Raw genomic sequence first — 27,068 nt, 5'->3', positions numbered from 1 at the left:
TTTGCTTAATAATATACTTAGCACCTACATTTTGCAAGGCATTGCACTTAAACTACAAAAATAAATATTACACAAACCTTGTTTTCATGGAGCTTTAAAATCTAATTTGGGAAGAGTGACTGGGATATGTACTAATTTGTCTATACAGACTCAGGGAGAGATAAAGAAATCTTTGTGTGGGAAAGGGTTGGGGAATATGTGCAGTACTAAACCATATTCAAAAAAAAATGGGAGTGGGGGAAGAAAGAGGCTGAAAAGTATTTATAGTACTTTATGTCTCTTGAAATTCTCACAAGCTTTCCAGAATGTGCCATTATCACTGACTTCCCTTTAACAGGTCAAAGCTTGATGGTAGCAAACAGTGAAATATCAGATCTATAATAAGAAGACATCCTATACTAGCAACAGGTTTCAAGTCTGAAGACTGCATTGAAATATGGTTGCCTAGTCAATAGATGCTGCTGAGCCAGGACAGGACGGAGCACAGTCGGTAACAGGAGACGCCTGAACTATGATGTTCTCAACATTCCTTACAAAAAAGTCACAGTTGAGAGGATTCTCGAATATGGTGGAGTAGGTCAGAAAAGTCCAAGCTTTCCAGATTTCCTCCGTAAACAATATGAAACAGCACCTCAGGGCCAACGTAGAGCATCAAAAATAAGCAAGAGTTGGGGCAGAAGAGTGGTCCTTCTGGAGCAAATGGAGAAGATCCAAAGACCCCAGGTGGAGGTTCAGCCTGGGCCAAGTGCAAACACCTCCGGGCTATCTCAGCTGAAACAACAAACAATAAGCCCTGGAGGCAGCTGGGTTAGGAGGTATCCTCACCTCAGCCACAGAAATTCTCACCTCACAGACAATGGGTGGTCAGACATCTGAGCAGGGGAAGGTTGAAGGAACCTCTGTTGCCAAGGACATCATGCCCAACTGTGCTGCTGAGACACAGTCCTGGGCAAGAAGGAACCTACATGTGACCTGGTGAGTGCAGTAGCAGTGGAGCTGGGATGCTGCTGGTTGTGGGCACTTAAAGGAGAGCTGAGTTCTTGGTTTCAGTTCCAGGTCAGAGGGGAGAACTGAAGGTTACAGCCCCTGGAGTGTCCTCAAGGAGCAAGAGCATTTCCAGTGGAGTGTGCCTGGGGGCCCTAGCTGTGGTTTTGAGGGGGAAAGCAGTGCAGAGGTTGGGCCCAGAACAAAGCTCAAAAAATGATAGTGAGAAGGATATGAGGCCAGAGGCGTCATTCCCCACACCCCAGGACTAGAGGTGATTATAATAACAAGCTATTAAAAGTAAAAGCAAAACAAAACAAAAATGAGAAAGCAAAGAAGGAAGAACCATAGACAGCCACTCTGAGAATAGAGAAGACCAAGGTTCATCTTCAGAGGGGGATACTGAAGCAAAAAAAGCTTCTCCTATCCCAAAGAATGACGTCAAATGGCCACCTGCCTAAAAAGTATTCTTAGAGGAACTCAGAAAAGACTTTTAAAATCCAATAAGAAAGATTTAGGAAATTATTTTTTTTAAAATAAGAACAATCCAAGAAACCAGAGGATTATGAAAAGAAAGTCAACCAACTGGAAAAGGAGATACAGAATCTTAAGGAAGAAAACAACTCCTTGAAAACTAGAATTGGGCAAAGGGAAGCCAAGGATGTTGTGAGACTAAGAAAGAATAAAACAAAATAAAAAGAGTGAAAAAAATAGAAGAGAATGTGAAACAGCTCACAAAAAAAAATGATCTGGAGAACAGATCAAGAAGAGAAAACATAAGAATAATGGGACTACCTGAAAGCTACAATCAAAAAAAGAATCTTGATCTAACAATACAAGAAATAATTAAAGAAAATTGCCCTCAAGTTTTAGTACAAGAGGGGAAAGTAGAAATAGAAAACATCCACCAATCACCACCAAAAAGAGATACCAAGATGAAAACCTACAGGAATATCACAGCCAAATTCTGAAACCCATGGGTTAAGGAAAAATATTACAAGCAATAAGAAAAAAAATCAAATATCGTGGAGCCACAATTAGAATTACACAGGACCTAGCAGTGGGTACACTAAAAGACCACAGGTCTTGGAACACTATATATCAAAGAGCAAAAGAATTGAGGTTGTGGCCAAAAATATCATGCCTAGCAAAGTATAACTGAACAAAAAAAAAATAGATATTCAATTCATTGATAGACTTCCAGGATTTTGTCACAAAAAGACCAGAACTAAATAAAAAATTTGACATACAAGATCCAGGAGAAGTATAAGATAAACATCAAAGACTAATTACAAGAGATTCAACAAGGACAAATAGTTTATTTTTTGTATGTGTAATATAAACTATATACCTAAGATTGTCATTAACAATTGGGTAGTTTGAAAGAAAGATTGGGGTAGAGCTGAGTATGATATAATTCTAAAAAGCAAAAAGGTGTAAGAAAAGGTAAAAAAAAATTATCTCATACAAATGAGGTGAGAGAGGAAGTACTGATACAGAGGAATCAGATGCGGGCAGACTGGTAGTGCAGGAACCCTACTCACATCAGATCTGAATTAAAGGTAGAACAACATATACATTTAGAAGGATATAAAAGTCTTCTAAATTTTCAAGGAAATAAGGGGTGAGGGAACAAGATAAGGTGGAATATACAAAGGTATGTAGATTAACAGGAATGGGTTAAAGAGGGAACAACATATATGTCTAGAAGATTATAAAAGCCTTCTAAATTCAGAAACAAGAGGGCAAGAGGATAGGGTAGGGGGACAGGACTAGGGAGGGATTCTTGGTGTGGGGCAGGTAGCAGGTTGAAGGAAAGTAGAGGGGTAAGGAGAGATAGGAATAGTGTGAGAAAGATAGTGAGGAAAAATAGGAAGGAAAATATACAAGTAATTATAGCTTAGAATGTGAATGGGATGAGTTTACCCATAAAATGGAAACTGATAGCAGATTAAAAAATGTGAATTCAACAATATGTTGTTTCCAGGAAATGCAATAAAAATGAGAGATACACACAAACATAAAATAAAGGTCAGGAGTAGAATTTATTGTGTAAAAAAAGCAAGGGTAGTAAGCATGATCTCAGACAAAGTTAAAGCTAAAATAGTTTTAATCAAAAGAGAAAAATAGGGAAACTACACTGTCAGTCATTCCAAATTGTTTTAGACCATTTAAAATAATTGGACTGTATAAAAATCTGAGAGTATATCTACTAAAACAGACACAGGAACTATACAAATATAAAAACAAAACACCTTTTATACAAATAAAGTTAGATCTAAATAATTGAAGTAATATTTACTGTTCATGAATAGGTAAAGCCAATATAATTTAAAAAAGACAATTTTACCTAGCTAATCTATTTATGTAATGCCATCCCAATTAAACTGCTAAAAATTGTCTTAGTGAGTTAGAAAAAATAATAACAGGGTTCATTTAAAAGAGCATAGAGTCAGGAACTTCAAGGAAACCAGGGGGAAAAGATGGGAAGGAACCAGATTCAGCAGTATCAGACCTTAAACCATATTATAAGGTGAGAGCATTGCTGAAGTGTAAAATGGGTAATTTTTAGTATTTTAAATTAAAACATTCTTGTATAAATAAAACCTATGCAACCAAGAATAGAAGGAATGCAGGAAATTGGCAGGGGAGGGGGAAACTTTCATAGATAATCTCTCAGATAAAATGTGTTTGGGTTGGAATATTGCTGTGGTATAGGAAATGAAGTGCTGGTTGATTTAGAAAAACATGCAAAGACTTGGACATATAAAGGAAGATGTTATCTACCTTCAGAGAAACTGGTGACAAGTAGAAATAAGCATAGTATGTTCTTACATATATGGGTATGAGTATATATGTGTACATATGTGTATGTTTATAGATATCCATGTACACATATATATGTATGTATCTGTGCTTAATTGTAGCCTTCTTGGGGGTCAGAGCAGTGGGGGGCAAAAATAAAATTAATGGGTACAGCAGAAAACAAAAGAAATCCTGCAAGGAAGCAAAGAAAAGCTGGACAGGTTTGAAAACAATGTGTAGTACTTATTATATAGATTTTTTTGAAATGGAAATTTATTGCTTTAAAATGAATCCGTTCTTGTGTTTTGCTGTGTAAAGGGCAATGTGTTTTTTTTTCTTTTCTTATTTTGTATTTAAATTGTAAATAAATTTTGAAAATTTAAAACAAAACAAAACAAAACTATCAGGGCTGTTGACATTTCCTGGCAAAAACACCATCGTTATAATGAAGGGAGAGAAAGTCGGATACTGTTTGAAATGATGGCAGAAAATATTGCTAGTACTTGTAAAAATGGTTGGCCCCAACAGACATCATTCTGAGATACAAAATTGTGGGGTGGGGGGTTGGGTGAGATCACCCCATACTATGCCCTTAGGAATACCTATCTTGTTCCTTTTTAAGCCACTGAGGCATCCCTAAGCCTAGAATATCCATAGTAAACCCTTTCACTCTGGATGAGGTTTCTAACTCAATTACAGATGTTTACTAGGTTTGTCACAGGGTCATTTGCCACTTTTGGTAGGTAAAACGGGGAACAAGGTATTTCCAAAGTGGAATAGGGACAAAAAAGACCTCAGGAGTTTTTTGTTTGTTGTTTTTTTTTTCATTTTGGAGAATTTTGAGGAGACTCCAAGTATCTCTGTAAAACAGCAATGTTTAAAATTTTTAGTTTGGGAGCAACGAGTTCACTAAATAGTGACAAGTTCACCTGGCCAACTACCCTGTTTCTTTGGATTCTATCTAATCCCACCTAATTTCTGGCCCCAACTTAGAGGGTGTAGATCTGAAGCAATGTGTTATAGGCAAGAGCATCCCCAAGAACAGACTCAGCTCCAAATCACCTTCTCACCAGAAATTTTGATAAAATCACAGGATTACAACATTTCAAGCTGGAAAATCGCTTCTATATCATCTAGTCCAAACTCCTAGTTTTGTTTATAAGAAAACTGAAGCTTAGATAGATGAAACAAAAGGTATTAGAATCAGAATGTTAACCCAGATCCCTTGACTCCAAACTCAGGACTTCCGGGAAATGGGTTTGGGGATTATCTTTTCTTATTATAGAGATAGAGGTACCCTGGAGGGGTCCCTACATTCAATTTTCAAAGAGAAAAAAATCATGATTTCTTTTCTAAATGTATCATCTGAGCCAAGGAGACATGTTATTCATTCTTGTAGGAAAATAGCTCACAGATTATGAAAGACACTTGGTTGATATTTCTTAATGGCCCCATTGACTTAAAGTGATTAGGCCCTAAAAAGTTGTTGTGACAAGGTTTCTTTTGCAAGTTTTTGTTTAAATTATCATTTAGTGAATGAGTATAGTTGTTAAACTTGCTTTGCTGTGTGAAATTTAAAAAGGAATGTTTTATAGGCTGGAACAATAAATGCCGCTGTGCTGTTAAAAAATATAGAGAGAGGTCTCCATAGGTTCTTCTGACACTTGAAGTCTGGCCAGAATTTAAATACTCTCTGTCTATCCATAAGACCATTTATTCTTTAAGATTCCCAAAGACTAAAGAGTATGTATACTGACCAAGTCAATAAATTGATCAATAAATATTTAATAAGCACCTACTATGCACCAGGCACTGTAAACTAGAGATACAAGTGCAAAGAAGCAAACAGTCCTACCTAGTAATGAGCTTACATTCTAATGAGGGAGATAATAAGTGTACATAAAAAATATATATACAGCATAAATAGAAATATTTAAATAAATAAATAGAAAAAGAAATAAGGAAGGAAGGAACAAAGGAACAAAGGGAGGGAAGTTGAATAAAAGTTAGTTGAAAGCAATTGCAGAAATCAAGGGAAAAGATACTTGACCTGCATCTTATAGAAAGAGAGGGCTTCTATGAGGTAGAAGTAAAGAGAGAGTCTTCCAAGAATGGAGGATGGTCAATACAAAGGCATAAAGAATAGAGATGGAGTTCTATCTCTGAGAAATAGAGAGCAGGCCAGATTCATTAGATCTTGGAAGGCGGGAAGGGAGTAAGGTCCAACGAAGATAAAAAGATAGGTTGGGGGAGGTCTTTGGGGGCAGGTAGGTGGTGCAATGGTTAGAGAACTGAGTTTGGAATCTGGAAGACTCATCGTGAGTTCAAATTTGGCCTCAGACACTAGCTATATGGCCCTGGGCAAGTCACTTAACCCTGTTTGCTTCAGCTTCCTCATCTGTAAAATGAGCTGGAGAAGAAAATAGCAAACCACTCTAGTATCTCTTCCAAGAAAACCCCAAAATGGGGTCAGAAAGAGTAGTATATGACTAAAGAACAACAACATATAGGTCTTTAAAAACTAAAAAGATGTGTGCCTGTTTTATTAGAAAGGCAATGGGAATCTACTGGAGTGGATGAGGGCATCATCATCCTTTCAGTCACACAGGCTCACAACCTCTTTCACCCCCACATCCAATCTGTTGAAAAGCCTATCAATTTTCTCTTTGTAATGTCTCCTACGTACACCCCCTTCCCTTTTCTGATACTGCCACCACTCTGGTGCAACCCTTCATCATCTCACACTTGGATTATTGCAATATTCAGCTGGTGGATGTGCCTGACACAGATTTCTCTCCATTCCAGTTCATCCTCCACTCAGCTATCAGTGATCTTCCAAAAATCCAGGTCTCACTATACTACCACCACCACCCCTCATTCAGTAAAATTCAGTGATTCCCTATCATCGCTATGGTCAAATATAATGGCTTTTTTTTTGGGGGGGGAAATCAAGGTCTTTCATAGTCTGCTGTCTTCCCCCACTATTCCAGGCTTCTTATACCTTACACCCTACCTTATAATCAGGTGACACTGCCCTTCTTGCTGTTCTTTGAATAAGAAACTCTATCTCCCAATTCTGGACTTTTTTCACTGGCTGTTCTCCACATCTAGTATACTCATCTGATTTGTCTCCTCCTCCTTGCTTTCTTGGCTTCATTCAAACCCCAGGTAAGATTCCAGAGTCTACAAGGAGCCACCTGATTATTCCCTTTAATTCCAGTGCTTTCCCTCTGTTATCTCCAATCTGTCTTTTACAAAGCTTAGTTTGTACAAAGTTGTTTACGTGGTCAACATTAGACTGTGAGCTCTTTAAGAACAGGGACTGTCTTTTACCTTTCTTTGTACCCCTTTAGGTTAGCACAGTTCCTGGCATGTAGTAGGTGCCTAATAAACATTTATTGACTGATTGAATAGGGGAGGTCAGATCTTTATTTACATAAAGTTATTTGATGGCAGTGTGTAGAACAGACTTTATTGGGAAGAAACTGACACAGGGATGACAATTAGGAGGTTGTTGCAATAATCTAGGTGAATGGTGATGAGGACCTGAACTAAGGTACTATGTGAATAGGAAGAAGGGGGTCATATGAAAGACAAGGGGAGATAGAAACAATAAAATTTGGCAACAGATTGAAATATGAGGTGAGGGAAGGATGAAGATGCCTTCCATAGAAATAAGAAAGTTTGGAAGAGGATAGTATTTAAAGGAAAAGATAGAATTCAGTTTTGGACACTGAGTTAAGATGTCTCCAGGACATCCAATTTAAAATGTTCAATAGTTATTATGGGGATGAAGCTCTGGGAGAGCCAGAATCTGGATATCCAGATCGGGCAGTCATCTCAGTTAAACTCATGGAGGTTGATGAGGTTTCCAAGTAGAGAGGAAGAAGAGAAGAGAGCCCAGTATAGAACTCAAAGGAATACCCACAATTAAAGGGCATGATATGTATGAAAAGTCAGAGACAGATACCATGGAGTGGTTAGACAAATAGGATGTAAATCTATCATTGGACTTCACAGGATGGCTATGAGAATAAAATAAGAAAACTGTACCTTGGAAAAGTGTGAAAAAAGGATACTTAACCCTGGATTATCTGGTTAGTCTATCTACAGTGGCCCAATTAACTAGATAATTGCTTGTTGTCTTTCCTTTTTACCATTTGGATGCTACCTTTAAATGAAGATACATTAAAAAAAAATTGGAGGGCAGTATAATGGGAAAATGGAGGCAACTAGGTGGCACAGTGGATAGAATGCTAGGCCTGGAGTCAGAAAGACTTATCTTCCTGAGTTCAGATCCAGCCTTAGACACTAACTTGATCCAGGACAAGTCACTTGAACCTATTTGCTTCAGTTTCTTCATCTGTAAAATGAGCTGGAGAAGGAAATGGCAGACCACTCCCATGTCTTTGGCAAGAAAATCTCAAATGGGGTCACAAAGAGTCAGACATGACTGAAAACGACTGAAGAACAACAATAACAGGGGGAAATGGTTTAAAGCCTTGCCAGAGATATGGAGAAAAGAAATCAAGAGATACCATGGACACAGGAGTTTAACGAAAGATTCAAAATGCCAAATGTATAACAAGAACTCAAAAAAATGGAGCTTATGAGGTGTTTCTTCACACATATAGTTTAGAAGTAGCTAGGTGGTATGGAGGATAGAGCATCAGGTCTGAAGTCAGGAAAACTCATCTTTCTGAGTCCACATCTGGTCTCAAACACTTAGTAGCTGGACAAGTCACTTAACCCCTTTTGCCTCAGTTTCCTCATCTATCTGTAAAAGGAGCCAGAGAAGGAAATGGCAAACCGCTCCAGTATCTTTGCCAAGAAAACCCCAAATGGGGTCACAAAGAGAAAAAACTGAACAACAACAGGTGATACAGAGAATAGAATGTTGGACCTGTAAGTCAGGAAGATCTGAGCACATATGCAGCCTCAGACACTTACTAGCTCTGTGATCCTGGGCAAGGCACTTAATCTCTGTCAGCCTCAGTTTCCTTATCTATAAAATGAAGATAATAACAATAGCACCTGCCTCCCAGAATTGTTATGAGAATAAAGTGAGATATATTTGTAAAGAGCTTTGCAAACCTTAAAACACTTCATAATGCTAGCAATTATTTAGAATTTCCCTACCACAAAATGGAATTTGATTTGGAAAATCAAACTAATTATATAAGTATTTTGCTATTCATGATTTTTTTTTGAAAAGAGGTGGATTTTGTTTATTGCCTTTAAATAAAGAAATCTAAGGCCTTTGAAATACTCTCACAAAATACTCTGTCAAAGATCAAGACATACTTTTTTTAAACTTTATTTTTCTTGGTGGGTTTTTTTTGGCTTGTGTTTTCTTTCACAATATGGCTAACATGGAAATAAGTTCTGCATGACTGCATATGTATAATCTATATCAAATTGCTTACCTTCTCAAGGAGGGGGAGGGGAAGGAGGAAGGGAGAGAATTTGGAACTCAAAATTTTTAAAAAATGAATGTCAAAAATTGTTTTTATACATAATTGGAAAAAATATAAAAATTTACATTTTTAAATGCTCTGCCCAAACAATGCCTAGATCTCTCCATTTCACAGAATACACAAGTCATCAAATCAATTTTCATGGTTCTAGTGGCAAACTTATGCATGTACCTTTTCCATAGGCCCTACTACAAGGCACATATCTCTTTTTCACATTGGGAGGACTTTTAGTTTGTGTCAAAGCAGAATGGATGAGAACCTTTTTAAGCAGAGTGGAGGATCCCTGTGTTTCTGGCCATTACTATAAGACTTTTTTTGCAAAGCCATTGTTTCCTTGTAAAATGAGAATTGCAGAGTCCTGGAAAAAAAGTAGAGGGATTTCACCATAAACTTCTGTGGCTTCAGGTGATCCTACTTCTCCCACCCCTCAGCTGTCTTGCCCCATGTGGAATACTTGTGCCTAATAGTTTATTTTTGTTTTGTTTTTGCCTTTCAGAGCTGCCATGAAGCTAGGAGGCAGGTACAAAGATGGTTCCTATGTCCCATAAGGAGGCATGTTAATATGGTCATTTGTGAAGGGAAGGTATATTAAGCCCATTACAGGAGTGAAGTGGCAAGCTCTAGTGCATACAGGGCTTCCCCCAAGTCAAGAAGACATTATTTTTAAAAAAAAATACATTGGTTCAATCCTATCTTTGACATATTCTATGTGACCCATTTAACAACTTCATGTCTCAGGCAGCTCTTAGAATTTGCAGAATAACTGCATTGATCAAAGAAGTTATCATCCACAAATGAAATAATGATCACAAATGCCACACCTCAAGAGTCTATATCCTAGAAAAGGCATTACCCTCCCTGGTGGAAAAGGAAATGATTTTTCTCCCTAGGGAATCTACATGGCATATACTATTAAATTATTTTGGTGTTAATGGACCTAATATTCACATTTCTTCCCTGGTCACCATACAAAATCTCCTCTTTTGGGGTACCTTTAACCACAACATAAAAACTGCAATGCCATTCCTTTTACCAGGAATGTCTGTATGACACAAACACATATTTTAGGTCTAAAGCAGGTGTTCCCTAAGGATATTAACCTTCTGGAACATTTTACTCAAATATTCCTTTTGAAATAGTATTTGAGGAGAAATTTCTAACTTAAGTTAAATTTCTTACCACACTTCAAGGCTCAACTCAGGTACCATTTCCTCTGTGACTTTTTTCCCTGAGTATAATATAGCTAAAGCAGCACGGTAGATAAGAGTGCTAGACTTGAAGTCAGGAAAGTTTGAGTTCAAATCCTGCCTCAGACTGTGTGACCCTGGGCAAGTCACTTAACCTTTCTCAGCATTAGTTTCCTCATCTGCAAAATGGGGATTATTATAATAGCATCTACCTCACAGTGCTGTGGTAAGGATCAAATGAGATAATATGTGTAAAGTGTTTTGCAAGCCTTAAAGTGTTTCTATGTTATTGTTGTTCAGCCATTTCAGTCGAGTCTGACTCTTTACAACCCCATTCCAGGTTTTCTTACCAAAGATAGTGGAGTGATTTGCCATTTCCATCTCCAAATCACTTTTCAAATGAAGAAACTGAGTTGAGGGACTTACCCAGAGTCACGTATCTAATAAGGGTCTGAAAACAGATTTGAACTCACAAAGATGAGAGTCTCTTCCTGACTCCAGGCCCAGCCCTCTATCTACTGTGCTACCTAGCTGCCCACAAAGTGTTTATATAAATGTTAGCTATAACTATTGCCCCCTTAATTAAGTCTCTCTCCTTCCTTAAATCATATTTTTCCTTACATATTTACATTTTGCTAAGGCAAGTTCTGTGAAGACAACCACTGTTTTTCATTTTCATCTATATATCTCCATTGTCTTGCTCACAGTGAGCAATTCATAAAGATTTACTGTTCTGAAATTGAGTAGATAAAATAGCTCTTTGTTGTCATATGAGGAAAAGGTCCCTTGGAGGGTTTGTAGTCATGGGATTGGCCTCGCCCTGGTGCCCCCAAATATCCAAACAGGTATTAAAGAAGTAGGTTTGACAATTGGTGGTTACAGTATAGGCAGAGTAAGGCAAGAGCATAGCCACAGTTCAAGTCTTGCCAGGTATTTCTATAGGGACCATAGACACAAAAAAACCTTACCCCAGAGACACCAAGGTGAAGTTCTCCAGCCCACATCATTCGAAGTCACACGTGTAGTGTGGGTGCTCCCACATCATGTGCAGTGCCTTTCATGACAGCTCCTACTAGAATTCCCAATCCTCCAATGATGGGGAATAACACATCCTTAGCTTTTGGGTTTTTATTTCTTTTTTGATTGGATATCTCATATTCAGTGTTATTGCATTGGTTTTTTTGTTTGTTTGTTTGTTTGTTTCAGTTTTGTTTTTTTCATAGGGAGGAACAACACTTCTGGTTCTATTTCCTGGGCCTATCATGTAGACTCATGAAATAGAATGAGAGGGAAAAAATTATAGAACAGACAGTACTTCAGAGTCAAAAATCTTTACTTCCTTTGGATATGCCCTTTGAGTAGCAGTGATATCTGGAGTGGGTGCTGCAATTCTGTGAAGATCAAATCACTTTATAATCAGTATATGATCTCTTCTTGCCATAAGGGAAGTTGTATTTAATCTCAGCACAATTTCTTTATTATAAATAAGCAGCAACCAAAAGTTATGCCTAATGTCTCTCTTTACTCTTCATTACTACTGGTGGAAGCTTATAGAAGAGCCTGCTTTTTTTATTTCCTCAGTGGTATTTCTCAGCCCCACGGCTCAGATTTACTGGCTTGCAGAAAACAGTCTCTGGGTGAATGTGCTGTGAGGAAGGAGAGTAAAAGTGAAGTGGAAAAATTGAGGCAATTGCCTGGATAATTCAAGACAAAAACCATCCCTCTCTTATGTGGAGATATATCAGGTTAAAGTATTGGGGTGGGGGTAGGGGAAGAGGAGGGCTGAATGATAGATAATTGCCTCAATTCTCTAACTCTAGGAACCAGAGTGCACACTTCTTTAAAGAGTGGTTTATCACATTTTCACAAATAGTTCCATGAAAAGGCAACTGAAATGAATAAATGCCAATCAATGTTTATTAAGCACCTACTATGTGCCAGGTACTGTGCTGGCTCAGAATGGTACCTTAGTCCCCTAACCAAATGAGAGCTGTTAACTGCCCTGCTACTATATTATAATGTTGCTTAATTGATATCCAAAAACATGCAAGCCAATGCTACTTTCACATATACTGAAGTGAAAAATGTTGAAACAGGCAAGAGGTTCCATAATGCACAAATAAAATATGAAAAGTTTTGTCATGTTCTATTAGGGTTTTGCATGTTAGCATCCTCTTATATTAGTATTTGTTTTCACTAATATGATATGAAAATTGCTGAGATGATTGCATGGTCATATCTTGTTAGGGGATTCAAATGCTAAAATTATATGATACTAATAGGAGGTGAAGGAAAATTGCTAATATTATAAAAAGTTTCTAATAGGAACTGAAGGTCCATCTGGAAGAAGTTTAAGGGGACCTTTCTATAGATCTTCTGTAATACGGAATTTGGTTTTTAGGGACTACATGGTGATAAAGAATAAGGACATAGGTTGGCGACCATCAGGACTTCTGTATTTTTCACAGGTAGACAACAGTCTTTATGCATGTCGATATTAATTTCAGACAGCAGCAATAAGAGCTGTAGTACTAATAACTAAAAGCAGATGGTGAGCTCCAATCTTTTAGCCTTTTTTTAAATAAAGAAGATTTAGTCGCTAGTAATATCTTTCCCCTAAGAAATGGTTTGCATGTGAAAGTTATTATATTGGAGCTCTCCAAAACTTGAAGGCACAAATTAGTTTTACCTTGAATTTATAGCCAGACAATATGGCTTAACATATAGGAATTGTGTGATAATAATAATCAGAGGGCAATGCTGAAAACTAGAGCACTTCTTGAATACTCATTAAGAAATCTCTTTTAAAATTCACTCCTTTATTTAATGTAACAGTATATGATGCAATAGTTTGTCAGTTTCATTTAAGAATATTGGGTTAAATGGTAGCTACATAACATTTTCAGCATGTTGACAAAGCTGTTTTTGATAACTGCTTAGTTTTTGTTGCTAGAACCTTCCATAGTACAGGACTTAATTTTTAAAAATGGAATCATTGGCTGCCGAGCATAGATTTGGAGGTTATCTAGCCCAATTCTCCCATTTCACAGATGAGGAAAGTGAGGTTAAGTGACAGACTAGGTCACACAGGTAGCATTAACCAGGGTGGGATTTGAACATAGGTCCTCAATATTAGTGCTCATTTCACTGTATCATGCTAATTCCTATTACTGTTAGTAAGAAGTCCGTATGGACCCCTGTGCTCATCTCCTATGTTCAAATCTTGTGGAAACCTGGCACAAAGTCTAACTTCAGAGCTGAAAGAAATAAGAAGGAATACTGGAATACGTAAAATAATTTCTAAGAGATTAATTTATTCTTTTCTAAAAATAATGATTTAAAAATACTGAAAGATTCCTTTAAAAGATTATATTTGAATAAAAACTATCACATTCTAATATTTAACTTAATGTAACATTTCATACACTGAAAAACCTTTTTTTTCCCTCAAAGATGACATTATCAGTGGTTTACAAAATGATTATGATTACTTGAAGGGCTTGGCTTAGGAAATCTAGCCCTGACATACATTACTTTTATGGAAAAATAAATTTATCTCAATTGGCTCTTAATGTCAGCTGAAGAAGGAAACTATTTAAAATTAGCTGCCAGACAAAGAAATGATCTTAGTTGAAATTAGAATGTATTTCACAAAAGGATGAACTGACGAAACTGACTTTTGGGTAGTATGAGCCTTATAACACAGAACATTATTACCGCAAATATATTGCAGATTTGGTTTCTGGAAACTGGAATCCTCTTTTCTTTCTCAAAACTCTATCAACCTCATCGGCTGGGACAATATCTTGCAATGCTTGGAAAATCTTTTTGAGGAGTACAACTGTTCCAATGTAAACTTTCATGGAACCTTTTGGTGCACTGTGCAGAATCAATAAAAACAAATTAACTGAAATAACAGCTGGGCTAATCATGAGCAAGTTTAAAATGATAAGACTTGAATTAAGGTTTTTCCAGATGCCAATAGACTCAACTAATTACCACATGCTGTCACAGTCAGAGCAGCCAGGGTCTTGTGATTGAGACTTTTGTTGTCCAAAGGCGATGAAAATAAGGTGGAGAAAGTTTCCAGGGCCAATAATGAAGACTTGGAGGATTCAGGCCTCTTTATGACCCATTCCCAATCTGCTCCTGGAAGAGAAGGGTGCCTTAGGGAAGGGCCCTAAGGGTACACTATGCCGGGTATAGAGCCACATGGAAACAAGGAATTAAGCATTTTGATTCTGCTCCCCTCAAAAAAGAGGAAGAAGAGAAAAGAGAACAAAACAAATCAGCCCCTTCCTCTGAACCTTCTAAGATGACTATGAAGAAAAGACTTTCCTGACTTAGCTGGTCATTTAAGTAAAGATTCTGGTTGTTGTTTTTGTCAGGTTAACTTGGTGCTTCTGAAAACGGAAGGATTTTCTTCATTTAAAAATCTCAGGTCGGCTTTCTAATGATTTCATTAACTCACTCTAAATTGCCAGCATGGTAAAGATGTAATGTGTCACTCAGGTCCTCATCTTTATTTCAGGCTAGTGATGGAAGGGAACGCAGGGAAACTTACACACTGTATTATCTCCTGCAATGAGAACACCACCAACCCCAAATCAAATGGCTTTCTTCCATCCAGGGCCTCAACAACATCCCCCATAAATTAGCAATGTTCAGAAGAAGACTCGGTCACATTCTATAGATTATTTTCAGGAAGAGCACTGCCATCCAGAATACATTTGAGCCTCTTTCTAGTTGAAGATTTATCAATATTTTTTATTGATGGGTTATGATTATTGACACAGGAGATATTCATTGTTTATTGAAAGCTTGTTTACATAAAAGATTTTCACAGGCTACCCCCTAAGTCTAGAGGTCCTAAACCAGTGTCAGGGAGCTGTCTGGGTATTTCTTCCCACGTATTGCATTGCTATTCTGCCAACAATAGAGGCCCATTAACGTTTGGCCCTTCAAGTTAGTGCAGCCCAAGCCTTAGTGGAAGGACGTCTGCCCAATATGTAAAATAACAGAATGAATGGATTCCTTGGAAACAATGATAACAAGACCGGGCTGAGCTAACTGTGACAGCATGTGGTAATTTTCCAGCCCGATGGCCCTGTAAAGGGAACTGGAACACAAAGCACAGGCTGCAGGGAGGGTTGGCCTGAATAGTTGCAAACAAGTGCAGAATATCTGATGATGTCATACACACAGTTTGACAGATGGGGCTGGACAATTCTCCCCCCTCCCGTTCCCCTCTTTCAAATGTGCATTTAACTATTTGTATTCCACCGGGCTAGCACTTGAGGAGTTCAATCCTGTAATCACCTGCTTGAAAGACTAAACAAGCCTTGACAGTCATGCACTTGATTCAAGTACCACCAGTTTTATGAAGAAAAATGATATCCATTATGAGTGTGTGAATGCTAAGGAAACAGTGGGGGAGAGTAGCTGTGGATTAATGCATCATCTCTGTTTGCAGCAGTGGGGCCAGGTTTTGAGTCGAGCTCCGACTGAATCCAGCTCTACACTTTGAATAGCATAATGAAGTATTGTAACTGCCTCAGTCTAGTCATTACATCAAGGAAACAGACAGCTAAAGTTATCAAAACTGATTACTAGCTGAGCTTTTGTGTCTGTAAAATAAATGGGTTAAAAGAAGGGGTTTTGGGGTATTTTTCGGTCTTAGGGGTGTTCTCTCAAAGTTGGATGTTTTTGTGTTCGTGGCAGTATGTGTCACTGGGTAGAAGCCTGTGTTAGGGCATGTCTGGAGGCAGCAGAGCTCTGAGAATGGATGAGTGTGTGTGTGTCCGTGTGCGTGCGTGTGTTTTAGTTGGGGAGTGAGAGATAGAGAAAATGAAGATTGACAACATTTATAAAAATGGAGACACAACCCCATTAAAATTCACCAAAAATAGCAAATGAACCAGTGTCCTCTGTTTAATTACAATGACTTCAGATAGTCTCTCCTTTTTCCTTCAAAAAAAAAAAAGTAGCTGCTCTGGTTACCAAATGTCTTTTGCCACTTTCTTCACATAGTTCTTTTTTATTTGCTTTTCAAGGAATTTATGTAAATATATGTAGGCTAAAGAAGAATGGGTCCCAGATAGGTTTTATCCTTTAATCTTTTCATCAAATAGCTAACAAAGTAAGATAGCCAGAGGGTTCCATTTATGGAGAAGAGATATCTGTCCCACAGAGAAATAGGTGGCACTACTCATTCCAGTGCAGAAAGTATAATCATAGCACAAAATGCTAATAAAATTAATGATTGGTATTTATAAAATTCCTTTTATCAAGGGATCACAAAATACTAAGAACTCCCATCTGTAAGGCTAGTCTGATACTAGAAGTTATCCCAAAGGTAACATCACCTGCCCTAGTTAACAAGCTCTTTTGGATAGAAAAGAAACAGAGAGATTTAAATAAGTGAACAGGATCCTCAATTCTGCTGGGACCACCTTATCTAGCTCCCTTCATGGATGTGAGATGGAGAAGATCATCACTGTGCTTTCATTGTTCATTCACTAATTTATCTGAGTATATACAGAGACCATTCATTCTATGTAGTGAATTCTTTGCACTTCTACTGGAAGAATTTTATGTTTCTTTAAATCATCATAACAAACCTCTGTTCTGAAAGCTCACCACTGGTTACATTTGAGCGACAGAATTGCTGTCCACATATAGCCACTGGTTCCATTGCGTTGAGTATCCCAACCAGTCAATATGCATTTGACATGGAAATACTAACTATACTACTCATATTACACATAAAGAGGAGCAATGCTTTGCCTTCCACATAAATCCCTGGGGGGACTGATGCAAAATAAGCAAAATTTCTGCTAGTTTGGAATTGGTAGAGTTCCCTATGTATTTCAGAAGGCCAAATAGGTTTAATGCCAATGGTGCTTTGTCTCCAGCCTGAGGCTACAGAAATGTGGGCATGTTGGTAGGCACTAAGGTTCTGAGAATGTGTGAGTATGTGTGTTCATATGCATGTGTCAGTGTGTGTATATGTGTGCGTTGGGGAGTAAAAGAGAAAGTGAAGAGTAAATAACAAGAATATTCAACACTCACAGTAAGAAATCTGACGATGCCGGTGGGCTCTTTTTAGAGACCCATTTCTTGAGTCAGCGAACTATATGGAACTCCTTTTGAAGGCATCAATATATCAGTCATTCCCAAGGGCAAGATGAGAAATCAGTTCTCCCTATATGTTATAAGAATGTAAGGAAATACAGTGTCCTTTGTTCCCACTGCTACCTACCATATGAGGTAATAATCGTGTTCTTATGGTGCAATGGTTAGAGTGTTAGACCTGAGTTCAAATCCTGCCCCAGACACTCATTAGATGAGTGACCCAGAAGGAGATTTGACAGGCAATATAGGTCATTTCCAAAGTCATATAGCCTGGGCAGGTATAGAGAAGTTATGATTTACATCACTGGAGGGTTTATCCACATTGATTCTATCATAGATCCATCGGAATATTAAAGTTAGGAACCATAAATAGTCAGATCAATGATCCATTTGGTCTATTCATTCTGTTTCATAGAGAAATATCAAAGGACATTTCATGGAAGGGTGTGAGCCATCATAGAATCACAAAAGATATTCTCCAACATCCCCACATTATCTTAAAATTTAGTCATAGATCTACCATCCATAAATGTATCTGAATCCTTCAGAATCCCACTTACAGGTAGCTTTTGCCATTTCCTGGAATAAAAGGTTTCCCATTTACCTGCCCACTGGCAGATAGACACTGTCAATCGTCAAGGTGTTCCCTCCCCACCCCATCATATCCAGTGTTTCTAAGATTTGTTAAACAGGTCTCTGTTCAACTTATTCATACCCTGCATGATTTTGTGAAATTTGATCATCTCTCTCACTTCCTTTTTTAATCTCTCCCAAATGAAAAACCTTGCATCTCTTTGGTCATTTCACTTGTTCTTCTCTGAAATTTTTCAAGTCTCATTATGTCTCTCTTGAGTTTCTTCAGCTTCTGGAAGTTGAAATGTGTTCTCTGAACCTATTGATCCAAAACAAAAGAGCAAAAACTCAGTCAGATCCTTGTTCAAACTGGAGCTTAAGTGCAATAGCATAATGTTCTTAGTAGCATTTACTGGGACGTTAGAGAAACTGCTTAAATAAAGTGGCTTTTACTCTTCGCATGGAGATCAAGGACACAATGTGATGGCAGGAGGGGTTTAAAGACACATTTCCTGAGAATACCAGACAAAGAATTCCATGTAGCTTTGACCTATCAGCAATAAACTTTTCCATTTTTTTAAAAAAAGTGAATTTTGGAATTGTGACCTGTACATAATGGGAACTGAGTTATGGTCCTGGTATCAATTAGATTTATCAGCTGTGTCATAGGATCATAGATTTGGAAATGGAGTGGACCTTAGAGGCCATCTGGTCTCATATGGTCATTTTACAGATAAGGAAACTCAGTCAAGAGAACTTTATGTTGCATTCCTGACAGGATAACATAGGTGAAAAAGGCAGAATATGAACCAACATTTTCTTAATCCAATGTCAGTATTCTTTCCACTGTACCATGATGTCTCTCAAGTCATTTCATCAGTCTGAATCTTAACTTCTTCATCTGTACAGCTCAAAAATTTTTGAGAGCAATTTGGAATTATGCCCAAAGAGTTATTAAACTGTCTACACCCTTTGACCCAGCAATACCACCATTAGGTCTATTTCCAAAGATGATTAGAGAAAACAGAAAAGAACTTATATGTTTTAAAATGCTTATAGCAGCTCTCTTTGTGGTGGCAAAGAACTTGAAATTGTGGGGATGCCTGTTAATTGGGGAATGGCTGAACAAGTTGTTGTATATGATTGTGACGGAATACTACTGTGCCATGAAAAATAATGAGCTTGATGGTCTTAGAAAAACATGGATAGACTTGCACGAAATAATGAGGAAAATGAACAGAACCAAGAAAACAGTGTATACAGTAACAACAATATTGTTTTAAGAACAACTCTGAGCAAATAAGCAATTTTGACTATTATAAATACCCAAATTAACTACAAAGGATCTATGAAGGAAGATGCTATCTACATACAAAGGGGGAAAAAAACTGACAAAAAGAAGTATATGTAGAATAATTTTACATAGAGATATACCTATTTGTGTGTAAGGGTAGCCATCTCTAGGGCAGGGGGAGGGATGGTGGAGAGAGTGATTAGGTGTGAGAGGAGTGAAGGGGAAAAAAAGGAAAAAAAAGAAATTTACATGGAACCTATTACATATTTAAAAGGAATAGCAAGTTGTACATAATAGCAGTTTTATGTGCAATAATCTTTTTAAATTATATTATGTTATGGAAATGCTTGTATTATTCCATAATTTAAAAATAAAATAAAAATTGCAGGAAAAAAGAATCAATATACTTATTAAGTGCCTACTATGTGATGATGTTGAGATACAAAGACAAAATTGAAACAGTCCCTGTCCTCAAACAGCTTCATCCTAATAGGTAGATGTGTTCATAAATAGGCATATACAGGATACTCACAAAGTTCACACAAAGTTGCTCTTAGAGGATTATGGAGGACTCAGGGAACTAAGCTGAGTCTTAAAGAAAACTGGGAACTCCAAAGGGATGGACTTGAGGATGGAGAGTATTTTATGCATGGGGGGCAGCCAACACAAAGTCTTGGAGACTAGATAAAGAATCATGAATGAGGAATAAGTAGGCTCATGTGCCCAGATCGTAGAGTTCTTAGAGGGAAGGGATGTGTCAAAGGATTGGACAGGTAGAAAGAGATCAGATTGTGACAAGCTTAAATGGAGGTGTTTATATTTGATCTTAGAGGTTATAGAGGACCACTGGAGTTTATTGATTTGGTCAAACTTTTACTTCAGAAGAATCACTTTGGCATCTGTATGAAGGGAAGATTGGAGTAAGAAGAGACTTGAGTCAAGGAGAGCAATTAGGAGGCTATTATAATAGACCAGGCAAGAGTGTTGAGGCTTTGAACAAAGGAAGTGAAAGTGTGAGTTCAGGGAAAAGGAAGTATACAAGAGTGGAAGAGGCTAGACTAGCTAAATACTAACATCCCTTTCAGCTCTGAAATTTTGATTCTATAATACGATAGTCTATTTTTTAATCACAGAATTACAGAATTTGTACTTGGAAATTACCTGATAGATCATTGAGTTCAACTCCCTTATTTAACAGACAAAGATGCTGAGGCCCAGAGAAGTTAAGGGACTTACCATTAGAGACTGTAAGCTCACTGAAGTCAGTAACTATTTTTGTCTTATTTTGTACCCTCTGTGTTTATACAGTACTTGGCACAAAGTAGGTACTTAAATGCATATTGACTTGCTTGACTTGACTAAAGTCACACAGATAATAATAAGAGAACTGCTATCTGAATCCATGCTTGACATGTGGTAGGTGCTTAATAAATGCTTCTTTGATTATTTGAATTGTCTAAAGTCCTACAGGTAATGAGAAGAGACCTGCAATTTGATTCCAACTTCTTTGAATTCAGATCTAATATTCTTCCAGCTATAGCACATTACCTTGATAGGTCCCTATAGATAGAAAGAGACAGAGACATAAATACATGCTATCAAGAAATAAGAGGTAGAGTGACATGATCAATAGAGAGCTAGCCTTTGCAGTCCGAAAGACCTACTTTAAAGCCCCTGTCATACACTTCCTCTTGCTTAACTTCTCTGTACCCATGCAGATAAGACTCTAAGAGTCTAAGCTAAGGAGGGAGAAAGGAAGAAAACAAACATTTATTAAGCACCTACTATGTATCAGGCATTGTACTAAGCACAAATGTGATGTCATTAGATTTTCACAACAACCCTGGGATTATTATCACAACTTTATAGATTAGGCAACTGGGGCAACCAGAGGTGGTTAAATGACTTGCCTAGGGTCACAGTGTTGGAGGCCATCTTTGAACTTAATTCTTCTTGGGCTCCAGTCAGAGCTCTCTAGCCACTTTCCAAAGAGAAGTTGCTAATCTTTATTAGCCACAGTTCTTCACTGGGAACTCCTTAAGTTGATCAAATCCAAAGTCTAGTCCCCCCATTCACCCCCAAAGTGAAGCTCTTTAAATTCCGCCTATTGTTTATAAATAAAATTTAGAAAACACAAGGAAGTTGTGGGGTTTTTTCTCTCTCTACTCCTAATACATGGCAAACCCACTTTCTCACCCTGCCAATCAGTGCTCCATCTTTACGGCAGTACGTTGACATTTTTTTTCCTGCTGAATCTGTTGTAACCAGCAGTTGAAGACAAAAATGCAAACAGGGCAAATATCCTTTGGAAGATACATTGCCTTAGTGTTTCTGAGGCCACCTCACCCAACCCCCACAGTAACTTTAAATTCCTTGTCAATCTTCAAAAAGCTTATCTATGAAGCATTTCATTCACTTTGTTCACCTTTATGAATGAGATGAAGGTTGAATTCTGACAATAGGTTAGCAGTATCAAAATATGCTGAGATCTTTTCTTAAATTTCTATGTATGTTCTCTTTCCCTTAAAAAAATAAAAACTGTATTTTAAAAATAAATGTTATAAATAAATAATAAATTATTTAAATAAATAAAATTACAATCTGCTCTAGAATATTCTATCTTAAGCTCCATTAAGGGGAATAAACAATTCCCAGTAAAGGCATGAAATCTTTGGAGAGGTACGTGGGAACTCTTTTAGGTCGTGACCCAGGTGGTCAGTGTTAACACCTTCAAAGGAAGTAGAAAATGGGGGCAAAAAAATCCCTTCTCCTCCCCGAAAAACCTCACAAATCAATACATTTTCCCTCTATTTTGCTAGGTTAAGTTAAAATGAAGGTGGCTAAAAGGAGTAGGAGGAGGAATAACTCTCTTCAGGCCCCACTTCCCATCTCCTGTCTGAGTTCAGACTTTGTCATTTATTGCTGTGGTATATAAAGTGATGCATGCTGATACAGACCTGCAATCCTATTCCTAATTAGGAAAGGTTGCTTCAGGCTCTGACCAAACAGAGCACTTGTCAATTAAATACTTATACAGGATTGTACTATAGTATGACTACTTTAAAGAGGCCTCATTCCACAAAATATGATTTCTTCAACCATAAAAAGAATATCTATCTTCAATATCTAAAGTGTCTTTCATATGAAGTGCTCTGCATCCTTTTTTCCAGAAATGGAGAGTTTTTGAAACTGGCCGCCCTGTATAATAAAATTACATCACCAGACTAGATGAGATGTGTGAATGGAAAACACAGAATTCCTCCATGCAAACAATTCATTTTTATTCATGCTAGAGGGCACATTTTTAAAAGAGAGGCCTTCCTGGGCTGAACCTATATAAAATCCTTTTTTATGTATGTAGGCATTTTCTTAGGTGCATTAATTCTTTTGGCCATTAATACACCATCAGGGTCAGACAGAAACACAGGGAAGGGGGCATTTGCTGATGAGTCCCCTCCCCATGGACTCTTTCTTTAGAATCTAGAGGCCCTGTCTGAAGGATGGGGGTCCGTCACCCCTACCCTGATGCCCTCCTCAGTCTGAGTCTGGGTACCATTAATGCATTGGAGCAGCAATTTTACTAAATGGTACCTTAGTGGCCCCTCTTGCAAGAGGAAGTGTGAATACTGTCAAAGCCCTTTCCTCACTAGCAATGGAATCACAGGTCAGAAAACATCTTTAGCAAGCATAAATTATTAGGCTCACTATGAAAGAAGGCTGACAGATGAAACAGGAATTTCCATGAGTGAACAATACGGCTTCGATTCAAAGGCTGCTGATTGGGTGTTCAGCCTTCCAGCATAAACAGCTATTCAAATTTTAAACTGTAACCAAGTGAATAAAGAGAAGGAATGCCACGGCCACCTCGGGTTCTTCAGAATGAATTCAACAAGAGAAGTGATATAAATAAAATGTCAACCTCTAGGTTGAGGGTTCCTTCTTCACAAGGGTGCTACACAGCCCATGAAACAGAGGGCTAGTGTGTTTCAGACTAAAGCCAGGCCTGGAAACCTGGAGAGCTGAGCACCCCTGCTGACTGTCCCAGGGCCTCACTAAGAGATGCTCACTGAACACACTGCCCTATTTGCCCCCCACAGTCCTCTATCCCCAGGGTCCTTACCCTCATCTGTCTTTGCCTTCCCCGTCTCCCTGTTTGTGAGATTCTATCTGCCTTTCCAGAGAGGAACCACAAGGACAAAGAAACTGAAATGTGATTTTCCATGAATGGAATAAGAAATGTATAAAGCATGAAACTTATGAGATGAATAAGTAGACACAGTTTATACCTCGTGGAGAAGCCACAAAATGAGGGAGGGATATGAAAATGAGATGAAATCTGGCAATGTTCAGACATGATGTGTGGCCCCTAAACTCAATGTATTCAATAAAGTGGAAAACATGCCATCACTATGCTTTTCTGAATGACTCAAACACCGAATCCTTTAACATTTCTGGTGAGAATGTGAAATCCAAGTCCTGGTCATAACGATTGATTAGAAATGAATCCCTACTTAAAATTGCCAAATAAGGATATAGTTTTGAGCATCTGATAGAAAATCAATGACTGGCTATAGATTTTCCATCTAGAGATTATTTAAATACTTAACCAACATGTCAAACTATTAAGCACATGAAAGAAAAATGTATACAATCCCATTCCAGACCTAGACAAGTATGTATGAGGCTCAGTCAATCAGATACAGAATGACTTAGGAATAGATGCCATTGGCCACACAGCTGAGGGACATTACATCTTCCTTAGTACCATAGCAGTCTCCCAAAGATATACCCACTGAATGCCCCAATATCAACTCCTTCTGTTCTAACTTTTAGTCCAAGGTCCTCTCTTCTCCATTACAGCGGGACATCTGTTGCTACAGAGATATTTGTTCAGTGGTGACTCCAAAGTTAACAAGCCATTTCAACCAGTAGTAGTTGGGAGGTCTTCTGGCAGACCTGACATCCATTCATTCAGGAATGTGAAAGCCCTCAGAGGCATGAACTATTCTGACATGACAGCAGCGTGAGGCATTCGGAAGTAGTAATCCTACTGCAAAAACAAGCCAGTTCTCTAAATTCTTCCCTAAATCGTGGTCTAAGATCTGTCATTTTAAAACCTTTGCTCTAGACAATAGTTGTGCGAAATGTGCTGGATGTGTCATCTATGTTGTGATTGCATTGACTTAGATTCCTAAATTTAATTATCTCTGTTTTGGAGTTGGCCTAGAGAAGCAGTATTGGATATGGCCTCAGAGAACTTGGGTTTAAATTCAGCTCTGCTACTACCTGTGTGACATTGGATAAATCAAATAAAGGACCTTGGTTTCCTCATCTGTAAAATCAGGGAAGTTCAGAGGATCATAGATCTAGAGCTTCAAGGGACTTCAGAGGTCATTGTATTAGGACAAGTCACTTATTCTCTTTGGGCCTCAGTTTCCTTCTCTGCAAAATAAGGAGATTGGAGAAGATGGTCTGAGGTCCTTCCTACTCTGATGCTGTGATCCTATGATTTCCCAAAGTCTCAATCTGCTCATAGACTCTTCTCTGCATATTCCTTTCTACCAGATCTGTTGAACCTTTAAATGGAATTCAAGAGGCTTTTGAGGACAATGACTATGTTTCTTAACATCACCTCAAAGATGAGAGGTCTATCCCAAGCATCTCTACTTTCCCTTAGTAATCCAGTATGGTTCTTCCATCTAAGAATCTATTTAATTTGTATCAATTTACAAGATTTACAATCTTTTTTTTTTAAAGTAGTTGGGTGAGGTTGTAACTTCTATGAGTTTACTACTCATAGCATAAGGTATAAGTTCTTCCCATTTGTTGTAACCCCACCTTTCTCAAGTTTCAAAGGGGTACTCTCTTGTTTTAGCTATGTGGGATTGCTGAATGTCTATGTTCTTCCCCTCAATAACAATCATGATTTTATAGCCTTCTTCTTTCCAGACTGAAAAGTCCTGAGTTTCTTGTTCTACTCTCATATAACAGCAACCTCCATTCCTTTCTTTTTTGGGGTAGGCAAATAGTTTTTTTTTTCCCTTTAGATGTTCAGTATCAAGGGCTTTGGAGGTTTTTATTTTTTCCCTTTCTCTGTCCTCCATGAATTGTCTTTTTCCCAAAGGAAACTTTAGCTTAAGAATAAATCAGTTGGATCTCTTTAACTTCTCTCCATGCCCTTGATTTCTCCTTGAATCTATTTCTTTTCTCTCAGTCAACAACATAAATTGAGCATTCTTGCCTATATTATGTGAATTCCCCTTGCTCTGAGATTATTTCCTACTCTGAGATCTTTATCTACTTTCTCTTTTTACAATTCTTTTCTCTCACCCCCTCCAAAATGTATCTTCTTTTTCCTCCCCCTCCTCTTCCTCCCACAGTTTCCTTAATATAGTAATGAATATCCAACTGTAAGCTACCTTTGTTAACTTCTTCCATCCTGATACCTACTCTTCACCCCTGCCACAACTCCACATTCCCCGAAGTAAATTGGATTACTCACTGCATCCTATTGTCATTGACAGACACTTAAGTTCATCTCCCCTCAAGCCAATTTTAATCTATGATATTGAATTCTGACTTTTAGGGTTCTATTTTGTGAAGAGTCTATTTCAGCGTGTCAATAATAATAATAGTTGAGGATGAGAATGAGTTCTACTCACAGCCCTTTCAGTCAAAATTCAAATGTTTTATAAACATATTCTTAACCTTCTGGTAAGGCAGGTAAGAATAATATTATCCCCATTTTGCATACAAAGATACTGAGGCAGTGCAATGCAGATTTCCCCAGTGGCTAAATTGAGCAGGAATAAAATACTCAACTTCCATTTATCTGATAGGTCATAGAGTTTCTAAGCTGATTTGAAACTCACAAAAATGCAGTCAAGCCATTTTAGTTGGCAGCCCACCTTTGTCTCCCAGAAATAACTCCCGTGAATGTTTATTCAGGGAAGCCTGAGATAGCTCAAATAAGTACATATGTCATGTCACTCTGATGAAGAAATGTCAAATGACTGTGAATGAAGGAAAATCTCTGAAAAACATGACCAGGAGAAGCTATTAATGTGAAGGTTATTCATTCAGATATAAAATTGAAATGGAACCCCTTGACTTGATTCAACCTGAACCTGAAGAGTCCCAAGAGATCCTTCCAGACCTGAAATAGTTTTCCCAGAGTCCCTAGAGCTAATTGAACTTCCTCTCCGCTGCTCCCCATTTTCTGCCCTCACAGAAAGCTGAGCCCAACTGGGGAAACTATGGCAAGTGAAGTGCAGGGAGAAAACATCACTCTTTTGTTATTCCTGCTGTTAGGTAGGAATAACACAAACGAGCTCCAAGCAGGACTTCCTGACACTTGGCAAGACAGAAGAATAAAGGTGGTGGAATGAAGACATAAGAACATGAAATGTTTGGGGTGGCTGAAGTCATAGGAAGTCTCCAAAATCATTATAGATTAGAATTCTAGTCCTGGTCTCAGAGGATGATGGACCTAATCTGTGCTTATACAATATCTAATATGCAGGTAGATTCTTTTTTTTTTTAATCACTTCATTCCAACCCAATCGTCCAGTTAGTTTCTTCCTTTTGATCAGCCAGGGTTGTTTAGGGGAATAA

The 27,068-nt window shown here is 37.9% G+C and overlaps 1 long non-coding RNA gene across 1 annotated transcript in view; it reads right to left on the bottom strand.

The window, feature by feature from the left end:
- Positions 1–18,080: 18,080 nt before the first annotated feature.
- LOC110222238 (uncharacterized) overlaps positions 18,081–27,068 on the bottom strand; it is an 89,793-nt gene continuing 80,805 nt past the window's right edge. The window contains exon 3 of the long non-coding RNA XR_002328323.1: positions 18,081–18,479. This is a non-coding gene — a long non-coding RNA (uncharacterized LOC110222238). The remainder of the gene's footprint in view (positions 18,480–27,068) is intronic.

The sequence above is a fragment of the Phascolarctos cinereus genome, unplaced genomic scaffold (assembly GCF_003287225.1).
Source record: "Phascolarctos cinereus isolate Bilbo 61053 unplaced genomic scaffold, phaCin_HiC Scaffold_4;HRSCAF=312, whole genome shotgun sequence".
Lineage (NCBI taxonomy): Eukaryota > Metazoa > Chordata > Mammalia > Diprotodontia > Phascolarctidae > Phascolarctos > Phascolarctos cinereus.
The sequence above is the reverse complement of the archived record's forward strand: the minus strand, read 5'-3'. Positions and strand labels throughout refer to the sequence as shown.